The 13,127-nt window shown below is 63.3% G+C and overlaps 1 protein-coding gene across 1 annotated transcript in view; it reads right to left on the reverse strand.

The window, feature by feature from the left end:
* STS (steroid sulfatase) overlaps positions 1-13,127 on the reverse strand; it is a 52,541-nt gene that overhangs the window by 38,066 nt on the left and 1,348 nt on the right. The gene's annotated exons all lie outside the window — the stretch shown is intronic.

A 13,127-nucleotide genomic window follows, 5' to 3' on the forward strand; every position in this document is an offset into this window, starting at 1 on the left:
TGGGGGCAGCTGGGCCCTACGGGTCCCTGGAGCCCTTTCAAGGCTGCCAGGGGTCTCCGAAAGGACCTGTGGAACGTGGGTCCCCCCAGGGGTGTCGTGAGGTACGACCTGGCCTTGTCCGAGCGTGGAGGGCAGTGCCCTTGCCTGACCCACAGCTGGGCAGTCGCCAGGCGCGGTCTCCTTGCTGAAAATGATTTCTCAGCTCTCACTGGGCCTCTGCGGTGCTGCTGTTCCGTCCCGGGAATCCCGTCCTGTCGGAGCCTGTCCCACAGGGCAAGCTGTTTACGGAGGCAGATAAGGCAGGACTTGGAAGGGAAAGGTTAGCATGTGCCGCCAAGCCAGAGATAGCGGCTCCCGATAGGGCTGGAATTCCAAACATGCCTCCGTTAATGCATCGCTGACTCCGCCACGGGCCCTGAGGCCCCCCAGCTGCCTGCCGACCACACCACGGCAGGGGGGGCTGGGGCGGGGGGCAGCAGGTGACACTGGGGGCCCGGTCCTGCAGAGCAGGCCGGGGCGGGTGACCTGGCCTGCAGACCCCGCCTGCTCCTGGCGCCGCGCCCAGTCCGAGCGGCGCAGCCGGTCCCACTCACCACGTCAGAGGCTCCCGGGGTGCTGGCCAGACCCCGCCACGCGGCACGGATCGCCGAGCCCCGGAAACCACCTTGAGACCCTCGTCAGGCGGAGGGGCTGCAGGACGGCGGGACAGGCCGGCTGGCCGAGGCCCCGCGCCAGCTCTGCACCTTGGAGCCATGTGACCGTAGGTGTCAGGTGACCTGCCTGCGGGGGACTCCCCCGCCCTGGTGTGACATTGAGTCACAAGGGCCTCGGCCGCGCTGTTCTCCAAGTGCCGCAGGGCACGGAGGAGCTAAGTACCCAGGGGACCTCCACGCTGAACGCACGCCCCTGAGCACAGCGTCCGGCAGCGGGTGCCACTTTTCCGCCTCCCAGGGCGGCCGCCAGAGCAGACACCCTCCTCCACGACAAAGGGGACACAGAGGAACACCTGCGTGCACAGCAGGTCGGGGGACCTCAGAAAGTGCAGCCAAGGGGGCCCGTGGCAGCCAGCCCATCTACTGCTGGGTAGCCCCCCCACCCCGAGCTCAGTGGACGTTCCCCAGACATGTGCACACCCACACTGTTCACGCGTGCCGAAGGTGGAAGCAAACAGAGTGTCCACCAGCAGCCCGGGGGTCTGTCCCTACACAGGAGTACTATGCAGCCGTGAAAAAGGAAGGTGCTCTGATGCCCGGGATGAAGTCGGCAGTCCCAGGCGGCGTGGCGGGGGGCCAGGGCCATTCCATGACCACAGAACACCCAGAACAAGCAAGTCACGGCGTCAGAAGGAAGGGGTCCTCCGAGAGCGGCCCCCGCAGGCTGCGTGCAACAGCGCTCGCCCTGCAGAGACGGGGCGGACGGCAGAGCCGGTCTGCACACGCAGCGCTTCCCGCCGCCAGCCGGCCCAGGCGGCAGCCACGGCTCATGCCAGGCAGGCTGGCAAGGACCTCACAGCTTGTCTTGCAGGCCGGCCGCCCGGGGCGCCCGGCCTTCCCTTCGGTGCCGGGCCCTCCCCACACACGCAGCGGGAAGAAAGCCCCCTCGTGCCCGTGAGCGGGGCGGCGTGCGCCTGCTCTGCCCGGCAGCCCGGAGCCCGTGAGTCAGGAACCCTCCGGCTGCAGGCACGCGTGGCTGCACCCTCCCCGGTGAATATGCATTTGTCACTCAGGCTGACTGGCGATGACACCTCCCTGGCAGCCACCCACGTTGCTGACGGTGGCTCCTGATACGTCAATCATTTGCTATGACCTGGGGTGCCCGCGGAGCCTTTCCACATCCATGTCGGTGACTCACCACGTGCTGTGTGGCAATACGGCGGGGAGGAAACGCTGTCGGCGGTGACCCTCTCTGAAGAAGGTCGGCATCGTTCCCCGTCCCCTAACATGGGACCCAGCGTACAGACAGCCCAGCCTCAGCCTGCGCCGGCTGTCACGGCAGCGTGACTCGGCCTGCCGGGCACACCGGCAGCCCCTGGGGGCCTTTCTGACTGTCGCCGCACTGGGCGGTGTCCCTGCACCCGGAGGGTAGAGGCCGGGCACCTCCTCACCACAGAGCAAGGCAGCAGCCCATCCGTGCCCGGAGAACGCGCCGGCCGCCAACATCAGCCAGGCGGACCCGGGGACACTGCTCTCCGCCCACACCTGTCTTCCCCATGTTTACATGCTTTCCCACACCAGCGCTCGTGCACGGGGAGGTGGGGGGTGGGGGACTCCGTTCGCTCCCCGCCCGCGCCCAGGAGATATTCCAGGCAGCCCGGAGTCATTTCCGTTGTGACAACGGGCAGGAGCTCCGGGCATGTCCGAGAGGCTGCTGCAGGGTACACTAAACGTCCTACTATGTGCAAGAGCCAAGCCCCAGGAGCGCATGCTGCAGGCCCAGGACGCTGGTGCTCACGGGCGGAAACCACTCCCGAGAAGCACTCACGCTCCCCAAACCGTGTTCTTCCTTCTCTGTCAGACACGGGCTTGGGTCTGGCTTGCTGTTTTGAACTGAATTTACGGGAGACACGTGGGTGAATCAAACCACCAGGTTTCAGGGGTACAGTCTGTAGCACGTCACCTGCGTGCTGCGCTGTGCGTTCCCCTCCCCCCGCCAAGTCTCCCCCATCCCGGCGGTGGAGGGCTGACAAGGCTCTGGGCGCTGGGGGCCGGTGGGGGTGGGCGGCACCTCTGACGGTCCTGCGGGTGTCCGGGACACTGTGACCGCACGGCGCGACTGTCCTGTGCGGACGCGGTGACTGGGGGCCGTCCAACCACATGCTGGAACCGTCCTCGGATGCCCAGAGTGACAGGACGCAAAACCACGCCGCTTCCTTCCTGCCACGACCGTTGCAGGTGCGCGGCCGCAAACGCCAACTCCTGGGGCCAGAATTTTCTGGACTTGACAAGGTGATGGCTTTAAAAAAAACACCAAAAAACCTCCAAAGCAACGTCTGGAAAGTATTCAAAGACCACGTCGCAGCCTGACTGCTGCAGGACGGCTTCTGCCACGGACAGCGCACACTGTGGCTTCCTCCACCACGGCACGCGTGGGCGCTGCTCCCTACGCCGTGTCATGCCTCACGCCACAGCATGTTCTGGAACGGTGTGGCGTGACACGCGTGAGCTGGACTCAGTGTGGTCAGCGCCTCCCGCTCCCTGCAGACGTCCACGATGGGCTGTTGTACGTCCTTCGAGCCCAGCCACGTCCCAGGGGATGCACAGGCTGACTACGCCCTTCGTTTTCCTATGTTCTCGGTGTGGGGACAAAGGACTGTCCGTCTGGGCTGCGAAAGGCAGTGCTTGGGAAGCAGCGTGACGTCAGGCAAACCAGAAGTAAAATGAGGCAGGTCGGGATATATATGTAACATACATGTTACACACATGGGTGGCTCTGCCCTGAAAGGACACGGACATTCATTCACCTTGCGTGGGATCTGGGAGGCCTCAGCCCTGGGTTCTGGGGGGCTGGGCCTGGCTTTGGCAAAGCCCCCACAGCCACTGCTGGTCCCAGGGGCCGCCTGCCCCCCAATAAATCTGCTGCCTCTGCCGCCTGTGACCGCCTGCGGCCTCCAAAGGAGTCCTCACCTGCAGCAGGAACGGAGCCCCTTCTCCGTCCTCAGCACCCACTCCCGCTGCGCCCCGACCTGAGCCTCTGCAGAAAGCCCCGTCCCCTCCCCCGCCCCCAGCTGCCCGGGGCTCAGGCCGCTGTCAGGAGGTGGCCGCTGTCCACCCACCAACCTGCTGGCTGTACACGGGGCGGCGTGGCCCGTCCTGTGCTGCAGACGTACCCCAAGCCTCAGGGCTCCTTAAAGGGGCCCCCTGCCCCGACCCCAGCCCGCCGCGGGGCGTCCTGAGTACCCAGCTTGTTCAGCACGTGGCTGCGGGCCCCTCGCCCTCCGCCGGCCCCCGAAACCTAGCAGGCTCCGCAAGGGTCGCTCCAGCTGAGCTCCGTTTCACACTCTTTGACTTAGAACCAATGTCACTGCCCAATGGGTGACCAAAACAATCAAAAAAACCTACCTAGTTTCCTATCTTCTCCTTTCTTTTCTCCTTAAGGGTCTGCACAAAGGGCCGGCAGCCGGTCCGCAGAAACCAGGCCCAGAAAGGACGCGTGCGGCCCAGGGAGCCACGTGCACGCTGGAGGGCTTCGTGGCCAAGTCGCTTAAAGATGCGTCCCTGCAGCGACTCGTCCCAGGGGACGGGGGTGCAGGTGAGGACCCAGGAGACCGCGCCCAGGGACCCAGGTGGACTAGGCTCTGCCGCCCAGCCGAAGGGCCGAGCCACGGGGAAAGCTGGAGGCAAGAGAACGGGGTACGAGGGGCGGCCTTCAGGCTCCTTCCTGGTCGGCTCGGGATGGTTTTCCCTCCAGCATCCACATGCCCGCGTCTGGGGGTAACTGCACGGGGGTGGGGCTGAGCGGGGGCACCCTGAGGGCGGGGAGAGCCTAGCATCCCGCACGTCAGCAGTGCCCAGCCCAGGACCCTGCCCTGGGTGGGAGCTCGGTCTCACGCACGTGACCTGCTTGTTCCAGGTCCCCGGTGTCCGCGCGGCTGAGGGGACGCGTGACATCTGGAGACCCTTCTGGTTGTTGCTCTTTGGGAGGGGGTCCCGCTGGCTCCTGGCGGGTGCATGCTAAGCGCCCCGCAGTGCCCAGGCCCGTGTCTCCCGGAGCAATGGGGCCGCTGGGGGATTACCGCTGAGGATGTGAACTCCGGGACAGACGGAGGAGCGACGGAGGAGGACCCGCCAGCCGCCCTCTGCCGGGGCGCCAGACACCCCAATCCTGGAACCACCTGGAGAAGCGCGGGAGCCCGAACGCCCGCCTCCCGTCCAGGCTCCCTGTCGGCCTGGAGGTCAGAGCCCGGCCCTGAGAGTCCCCGTGAGCCCAGGGGAGCGCGTGGTTATTACTGCCACTGGCTGCCAGTGTTTAACGACAGGGAGGGGTTGTGTTCCTTCCGGCACAACTGGGGCGGGAGCCTGATTTCTGGGTCACGGCTGCTGCCCGTGTGACGAGCTGGGGCGGAGGGGAGGGCTCGCTGACTCAGGGGCCCGGCTGTGCGGGGTTAGCGTGCAAACAGGGCAGCCGTGCTCACAAGGGGAGCAGACGGGAACAAAGAGCGGAGATAAGGGGCCGGCTCTGCGGAACCGGTCTGAGGGACCCACCCAGAACCGTTCCCTGCCCGCGGGGCTCATCCGGCCGTGCCGGGGACCTTCTCCGGGGAACCCCAGGAGGCGTGCTCGGTATGCTTTCTGTTCATGCACTGAGAGCCTGCACACGTCTGGACCCTGCTGCCACGGTTGTGACGCCACCCTCTCAGGGTACACGGCTACTGGGCCGTGTGTCCGCTGGTGCATAGGAGCGCCCTGCACACCCCGAATCGCAGACACGGAGTGTCCTGTCGTGTGGAGCGAGGCCAGAAGAGGGCCTCTGGTCCGTGGCCATACAATGGGCGGTCCTTCAACACAGCAGTCTCCCCGTGTTTAGTGACAACCCTTCTGATGGCCAGTCTGTTCATGACGCCTCTCGTGGACCCTGTGAGCTTAGCCCAGAGCACGCCATCCGTGGGGACGTGACAAACGAGCAGGAACGGGAGCCAGAGCGGGACATCTTAATTAACGAGCATCAGTCACGCGAGACCATGGGAAGGGTTTACCCCCAGACAAGCTCACCCCCTCTCTTGGGGAGGACAGAGCTGGACGTCTGGGGGGCTCCCAACACGCAGCGTTGCCACGGCAGGCGGGGCACCGTGAGTGGTCACAGGGGGCCCTCCCTTTGCACGGAGGCCCATTTGCAGAACAGAGAGGTTGTCTGTCTCTCAACCCCATCCTCACGGCTTGCTCAGCGCACCCCCTTTACGAAACTGGTCTATACAGCCAGACAGCCCCCCCATCAAACATGGGGTCCCACACACGCCTCTGAAACAAAGCCCACGCAGGCCGTCCGGAAACGTCCCACCGCGCGGCGTGTGAGCCTCCAGGAACACGCGTGTTTCACGGCACACCTTGGACGTGGCGTGTATGTCTTATGTACACTCACTGTATCCAGCTTCGGAGCAGGGGGTCTAAGGGTGGTACCTCAGTTTAACAACCTCAACGGCTCTTCAGCTGAAAGTCAGCCAAAGCCTCCTCTTAGGGCCCCTGCCCTGTCCGGGGTCTGCTCCCCGGGGCCTCCCGCGGCCTCAGACTCCCGTTGTCCTCCAGACACAACGGGGGCCAGAGCGTTTCTCAGCCAATTAACCACGAAGAGCATATGCAGCCAATGGCTGCAGGTGGTTTTAAACTTTTTTTTTTCTTTAAACAAGGGACCCGGAAGGTAAGAAGGCACCAGCATTCCCTGGGCTGGCGGCTCAGTGGGTTACGGCGTTCCACGCTGAGACACCCGGGCGCTGGGTTCCATCCCCAGTCGGGTCCCCGACAAGAAGCCGCCCACGCACGCACGTACCAATCACTGAAACAATACATGATGTTCCCGTGTTCCCCCCTCTCTCTCTGTTTCTCCAATCAATCAATAGCAGTTATGGAAAGAATGTGCAAACTCTTCTTCTTCCCGCAGAAGAGAGTTGAAAACTCCAGCTGCCAAAGCGAAGACGTGGCCCTTCCCTTATTTTTTCGTGAACCCTGACTGTGCACACGCCTGATTCCTGTAGGACAAACACGTACAAGCCTCTGCAGCTACGCCTGCACCGCGTCCACGCAAGCGACTCTTCCTTCCCAGAAGCCTCTGCCCGCATTTATCTGCACATCTCGGCTGCCGCAGAGAAGAAACATACACGAACCCTACTCACCGGTTCCTACGAGGGGTTCAGACGGGGGGCTCCTCCTGCAAGGCCCGGGCCCGGCGTCCAGCTGAGCAGCCCTGGCACAGGTCCTGGGGTGTGAGCCACCCTGGCCCGGCCCGGGCGGTTATATGGACCGGCGCTGGCTGTGCGGTCATCGCTGGCTAAGGGGTGAATCTATCATAAAAAACTTATTTCAGTGCCTGCGTGTCTCCGCCTGGGCTTCCCTCACTCCCCACGTGTTTCAGATATAAATCAGAGGGCAGCAGACTTCCTGAACGCAGTCATCACGGCGGCAGACACGTGGCCGCGCGCTGCCTCCTCCACTGCGACCTTTCTTTGCCCGGTGGAACCCGGACAGGGGAGCCACAAAGAGGGGAGAAGAGGCCAGCTGAGGGGGGCGCTTTTCTGAGCGCAGAGAACGGCACCAGCCTGGCCCCCAGGGAGCCGTGGGCGGGGCGGGGGGGTGGCTGGGCGCCTGGCCATGAGCACTGGGGCCCAGGGGCGGGTTAGATCGCAGGGCTGATAAGAGGTTCTGTTTGGCAGGCGGCCGGGCAGACGCCCACGGGTGCAGCACACAGAGCCCCGAGGAATTCCTTGCTTGTCAACAGCGAGGGCTGGGCCGTGAGCAAGGCCTCCGGTCAGCCCCGTGGGTGGCAGGCCTGCGGCCTGCGGTCCAGGCTGGCTGACGCAGGCGCCGACGCCCTTGGGGACCTCCGGCCCCAGAGGAACAGCTGCCGGTTCCCTCTGTGTCTCCCCCGACGGCGCTCCTTTTGCTGTGTTTGGGGGCAGGGCCAGCGGAAAGCCGTGCTCTGCCTCTTTGGCTTCCGAGAATCCGTGTCTAGGAATCCAACGGGGCTTGTTTTTCATGGTCGGGAGGCCCTCCGGGGATGCACACCTCACGTCGCGGCTAACATAGTTCCCACCGTTCGTGGCAGATGCAGCGACGTGGAAAGACAGCGCCTGGGTCCTGCAGGGTCTGCAGAAAGCACCGACCTTTCTGGAGATCCCGGGCCTGCAGGGTGCCCCGGCCGCGCCTGCCGGCAGCTCCGAGGGGAATGCCGGGGGTGGGGTGGGGGGGACCCTCGGGGCCTTTCCTGGCTGCTGCAGTGGTATTGGAAGGAAGGGCCTTTGGGGGCGGCTTCCGGCTTCCTCAGCCCCCTCCCCCGTCTTGCACGAGCCAACGAGGAGCGGAGATGAGGCCAAAGGCGCAGGAAGTTCTGCTCTTGCGAGTTGCTTCAGGCCGACGGACCCGCCTTCAGAACGTCGCAGGGGCACCTTCCCATGTTCCTGGGAGTGGCCCCCATCGAGTGCACCCCGCTTACTCCTCCTGACCCACGGGGGATGGCCCTGCTGGCGGAACCCCCACGTCCTCCTCCTGCTCCAAGGACACCTTCTGAGCAAACAGCCGATGGCTGCAAGTGGGTCCCCCCCACGGGTGCCCATGGGTCGCCAAGGCCACCTGTGATGTGTCTTCGTGAGAGTGGGCCTGGGGCGCAGCCTAGAGCAGCAGAGCCCCCTCGTTGGGGGCCGCAGCTAGGGAGGGGGCAGCCCCGGGGTCCCTGGAGAGGCAGAATCAGGCCGCGGCCGCTTGGAAGAGCGTTGCAGAGGGCTCTCCGCTGGGCCGAAGGGGGCAGTCCGCAGCCCTGGGGGCGCGGCAGGGTACCGGGACCGCAGCCACCTCTTCACAAACGATGTCCTGTGTCCTCTGCCCCCTAGCTCGCGGGGCCACGCAGCCCACAGTGCGGCCGCCTCCCTCCAAGGCTGCCCCGGGGCTTCATCCCCAAGTCAGCCCGCACCCCGTTATCATAAATATCCCCCGCTTGACGCATCTCTGTCTGTGAGGGAGGCCCCTGCAGCCTGGGGTCGTGACCTCCGTCCCCACTGGGCTGCCTGATGACCTCATAAGCACTTAACTCTTGGGGCGCCGGCCTTGCCCTTGGCTGCTGCAGGGCTGCCAGGGTGCCAGGTGCAGGCAAGGTGACTGATTGCAGGTGAGGGCCCGTGATCCCAGGGTGCTTTCGGGGGCCCTGGCAGGTGGGGTTGAACGACGCGCTCCCTCGGTGCTGCTGCTTGTACCCCGGCCGCCCGGCAGCCCGGCCTCGCTGGGAACGCGCCCGCAGAGGCGCAGACGGCCTTGGTCGTCCCTGTGTGACTTCCCTGCCGCCCCTAACCTGTGATTTGTCTCCCCAGCCTGTGCAATTATGTCTGCACACACACACATGACGTACACGCATGGCACATAAAGACCTACATTATAGGAAGGCCTTTCCTCTTAAAGCTACACACATATCTATTTACATGTATGCTATGGGCATCTATGTCCATTAAATATGTTGACACTGTATTTAATGATCTCTCAAGTCTCTTAAAGCCACACACACCTAGTTCCATATGCGATATCTGTATATGTTTCCATTAAATGTGCTTAAATTGCATGTAATGACCTTGCCTGCGTTTCTGAAAACCACCACACGTTATTTACTGGGTGGATCGTATTCATGCGTGTGCATGTTTGACTTACTAAATGGCCCACAAAGATATTTCCTCGTGTTTCTTAAAAGCACACACAGAAATGTTTTACACACAGAACGTGTGTGTGTGTGTGTGTGTGTGTATCTCTGGACCTCCATGGAGACACACACGTCTGACCCCTGCTGACCTTCGTGATTTGAGTCCCTGAGGCTCCCGCTCTGCACGATGTGCCGTGTGAACAGACCCCACAAGCTCAGCGGGTCAGCGCCCGGGGCCCCGCTCACGTCCCGCACGGCCCCCGGGGGCTCCAGCCGGCACAGACGTCCGCCTTTACAGACACCACGCTGGGAGGAGCCGACCTCACGGGAAGGTCACGGAGCTCCCTTCCCTGGGAGCGCCCGTGGGTGGCGTGTGTGGGAAATGGGAAACGCCCCGTGGACATAAGCAGCAGCAGCGTGCCGGGACCGTGGACGGCAGGTTCCCACCGGGGACCTGGCCGGTGATCCCACGGCCTGTGGGGGAAGGCGGGACGGGCACCGGCCTGTCCCCGGTCCTGTCGTCGTGGGAGGGAGCGCAGCCCGCGGCCGCAGGGCCAGCCGCCGCTCCCACCTGTTGGCTGCCTGGTGCGCCCCGCCAGTGTGGCTGCTGCGGCCTGGCCCCGGCATTATTGTCGTCTGCGTCCCAGCAGAGAAAACCTGTCTCTTCCTCCGGACTCTTCCCTCGCTGGGACGTGGGACGGCGCCCAGCCTCCATCCCCACCCGTTCATCGTTTGGTTTCGGTGCAGTCATGAATGCATTTGATTTTCACATCCATTAGCTATTAGGAGTTTGGTCTGCATGACATTCTAAAGCACAGAAACAGACAGCTGTGTCGGCCGGTGCCCCGGCGGGAAGCACACCCACTGAGGATCGTGCCTCCCACCCCCGGCGGGTGTGTGTGTGGCCTGGGGCCAAGCTGTCCTTCCTCTCGACCTCTGTGGCCTGTGTCCCCGTTCACATACCGAGAACGGTGACATCGGCCTCGCGAGGGCCGGGGAGAGCGAAACAGTGAGTCTGCTACAGAGGGGAGCGCGTCCTCGTCATTGGGGGCCTGGGGGCTAGCACTGTGTCTGTTACCAACCAAACGCCAGCTCCCACCACCAGCAGCCCCTGGCTCTCCGCGCTGCACCGCTGACAGCTGGCGGGAACAAGCACCCCGAGAACCGCGGGGAGCCCTGCCCAAGCCTTTGCGACAGGCCCGGGGGTTCTGTGAGGTGCCAGCTGGGAGCCAGGTGAGGCCACAGTGACGCGTGAGAGGCTGGAGGCTGGAGGACGTGCAGGCAGGGCCCTGGGCACCGGGATGGTGACTCTGGGGCAGGAGACCCAAGGGACCCGGGAGGCCAACGTCTGCAGGGACCCCTGCCACAGACACTGCCCCCCGGAGAGGTCCTGGAATTCCTTTATAAAACGCTGTGCGCTTCTCCTGACATATTTAAACCTCAGGCACCTTCCAGGCGCTCCCCACTGGGTGCAGCCCACCGAAGTCCCACCGCTCAGAACAGTGCCGGACGCCTTTTAGGGCTTCTGCTGTGTTCTGTCTCAGCTCTGCCGCAGCAGCAAAGCGTTTCCCTGTCAGAACGTTTTCCATCCGGGAAAACCAACCAGCAACACGTTGCCCAGAATGACATCAGGCGGATAGGGAGGGTGGGGCACGAGGGTCATACCTGCTTCTGGTCAAACACTGACGAACGCTCAGCGCAGCGTGGGCAGGTGCACTCGGAAATCGTCCATCGTGAGATGGGCAAACACACTGAGTCTTCAAAACATAAAATCCCCTGAAGCCAAATGCAGCCTCTCACAACGACACCAGCTGGCGCACGGATACACATGGCTTCCTACTCACGCACCCGGAGGGGGAAGCCTGTCCGACAAAGGGCCCGCCCTCCAGAAGATAAAGGTTTTGTTGGGCTGTTCTCTATCTACATATTTTTTTTTGTTTTACCATAAATGACATGTTTATGTCCATACATTGGCGAGAAATTATGCTCTTTTGATCAGTGCCATCCGTGGTCAGTGAGCTTTTGAGACCACTCTCGACAGGTCCCTGGGTCTTCTCTGTTCCCTTCATGTTGTTCAGAAAAGTAAGCAAAAACCAATCTTGATGGCCCTGGCTCAGTGGCTGACGGGGCTGGAGCATCGTCCATACACAGAAAGGTGGCCAGTGTGATTCCAGCTCAACGCACCTACAGGCGGTGGGTTCGGTCCCTGGCCGGGGCGTGTGCGGGAGGCAGCTGACCGATGCTTCTCTCTCTTGCGCGCTCTTCCTTCCCGTCTGTCTAGAACCAATGAAAACATCCTCGGGGGTGGATTCAAAGAAATAAATAAAAATAAACCGTGATTCTTGGAAGGAAACCCATCCTGTCTCTTCATAGAGGAGAGAATAAGGAATTCACGTTTGCTGCACAGAAGCCACGAGGGCGAACACAATTCCAACGCTTTCTGGCGTTGCTTGCGGCCAAGAGGCCTCCGTGCTCCGTGTTGTCTGTACGTGCAGGGGGTCTCCCCCCAGGCAAGAAATGTTTCTGTCGCATGTGGAAAGCGACGTCACAGTAAGCCACGGCTGTACGCCACCGTCGATCGGGGCGACGCACACAGCTTCCTGCTGTGTGTCGTCCCCAGTGGCCCTGCGCTCTCAGCAGCTCTGTCCGTGGAGAAAGGGCAGCATGCAGCCGGCCGGCACTGGGGTGCCTGTGAGGACACAGGAGGGGCCGTCCGACAGGAGCGGTGCCGGAGCTGCAGGGCTGAACCAGCGCACAGGGGACGTCTGCAAGGATCTCCGCCCCAGCACATCGGCTGCCTTCCTCACCCGAAAGTCTGTGTTTGCTTAGCTTTGCACGGCATCCCCGGGAGGCTTCCAAGGCCGGGCCGCTCCCTGAGGTCCTTCCCAGGCACCAGCTCTATGCCTCCCGCCGCGAGGTGAACCGGAGTGTCGGGATCGTTGCTCGGTCTCGAGTTCTGAGGGCTTTTGTCAAAGGCAGCCACACACATCGTGACGCCACTGGGCTAGGAAAACAGCTCTGGGGGTTGCAGATCTATTGTCCTGCAGACAATGCACAGAAACCGGGCGCCAGGGAGGGTCCGCCCACATCTGTGCCATGCATCGCTTATGGGTGGTGTCCTCCCCGCCCCCCACCAAAAAGGTACGTTGGAGGTCAGACTCCCAGGGCTTCAGAATGTGACTGTGTTTGAAGAGAGAGCCCCTCCTTAGGGGCTCGTGAGGGTGGGAGGTCACCTGCTGTGACCGCTGCCCGTACCCAAAGGGTCCGTTTGGGGACAGGAACAGACACATCGGGAGGAGACAGTGGAGAGCCGGGTGGATAAGAAGGCCACGTGCCAGGCAAGGGAAGAGGCTGCAGAAGGAAGGACATGAGCTGGCACCGCGCTCGAGGGCTGGGGCCGGCGGACCCGGGAGGCCGGGCGTCCCTCTCGTGTCCGCCGCCGCTGCCCTGATGGCCGCTGGCACCGCAGCCAGGCGCATTGGGGTCACAGCCCCCCGAACGGGCTGATGAATGTCCTTCCCTGAGGTCCCCAGGCCTCAGCGGAGAACCGGGATTGGGTGCGATGGGGGAAGCTCTCCTATGACAACGGCTATGAAGACACACGCACACGAACGGCACGCGGGTGGTTTGTGGGCCTGAGTCGGACCCGCGTCCTCGCCTCCAACAGCGCGTGTCCCAGGCGCGGACCTGGAGGCGCAGAGGTTTCGGGGCCCTTGGTCGTGGGTGAGCTGCCGCATCCAGGGCGCAAGGCCCCGCACGTCCCCGCACACACACCCTGCCATGGCCAGCTGTCTGCGCCT

The sequence above is a fragment of the Furipterus horrens genome, unplaced genomic scaffold (genome assembly GCF_987537825.1).
Source record: "Furipterus horrens unplaced genomic scaffold, mFurHor1.1.pri manual_scaffold_17, whole genome shotgun sequence".
Classification (NCBI taxonomy): Eukaryota; Metazoa; Chordata; class Mammalia; order Chiroptera; family Furipteridae; genus Furipterus; species Furipterus horrens.